Source organism: Eucyclogobius newberryi, unplaced genomic scaffold, assembly GCF_026437365.1.
Source record: "Eucyclogobius newberryi isolate DKJ021-1_F unplaced genomic scaffold, fEucNew1.0.hap1 SCAF_14, whole genome shotgun sequence".
Classification (NCBI taxonomy): domain Eukaryota; kingdom Metazoa; phylum Chordata; class Actinopteri; order Gobiiformes; family Gobiidae; genus Eucyclogobius; species Eucyclogobius newberryi.
In genome coordinates, this window is record NW_027315768.1 from 15,842,537 (window position 1) to 15,843,807 (window position 1,271).

The following is a 1,271-nucleotide window of genomic DNA, read 5'->3' on the forward strand; positions in this document are numbered from 1 at the left end:
AAAGTATAGTAAAGGTATTGATGGTGGAATTTACTGTTTGACTGCCATTTTTTGTCCTAATTTATGGTTAATATTGCTGTAATTACTGGGTCTAACCACATGAAACAAAAACGAGTACAAACTTCAGCATATACTCACATATTAACGAAGTGGAAATTGTTTATTTCACAAGCATCTTTTACAAGCTAGCTCCATTTTCAATCATTTACTGGCATCAGATCTAAATGATAATGATTGTTCTATATTGTGGAGTTAACAATTGTGCACGTATTTGTCAAATAAAATGATTTTGATGTTTAATAGTGTGATATTGTGGTTAAGGCCAATTCCCCCATTGAAAGTGCATTATGAGTGCTTCGCTGGTGGTGCAGTGGTTAAGATCGCTGCACATGTGTGGTCGCTGTGGGTTCAAGTCCAGTCATTGACATTTGTCAACTGTCTATACCCATTCTCTTTTACCCTTTCACGCTATAACTCTCCGGTCAAATGAAGCCTTCAGGACAAAATTATTTTAAAACAAATAGGCAAATTTGTTTGTAACTGCAGTTTGCTTGTTTTTTTCCTGCATCAGCCATTGGCTCTATCCGTAATAGTGTAAATAGCTAACCTGACCTTTAGTGCTTAGTGCAGAGTCTGTCTCAAACAAAAACTATGACAGTTTGTGCTCAATTAACTTATGACCTCATGGGCATGTGTTATAAATAAATAAAAATAAATAAATAAACGTTTTATTTGGCGGAATATAATTATGACTAAATGTTTAAATAATTTAGATAAAATTCAATGTGTGACATTCTCTAAATGCGTGACAAGATCTATCCAATTTTGTACTTTTATGCCAAAGTGAATCCAAGGAAACCAGAACCATGGCTATAGTGAAGCAAAATATTCAAAACAAATCAACACCTTTTTTGTAACAAATTGAAATTGTGACAAATTCAGAATATGGAAGAAACAATATTCAAACAAGCAAACCTTGGATTTGTTTTACTGCAGCTTTACTTGAGGATCCCCTCGAGATGACTTATCCCAAGAGGTTATTCCTCTTAATAAATAAATGTAAAATTAATAAACAACAAATAACAAATCTCTTATAAACAAAATTCGATATTTTTTATAGTTTTCTGGCTTGGTCCATACAAAACGTGTTATGATTTCAATGAAATCCTACCGCTTATGAAACGTGTTGAAATTATTTTCATGGTCCTAAAATATTAAATAAGTAGCACACATTTTGTATGTGCATAATTTTAGCCACCTTTGGGATCTCC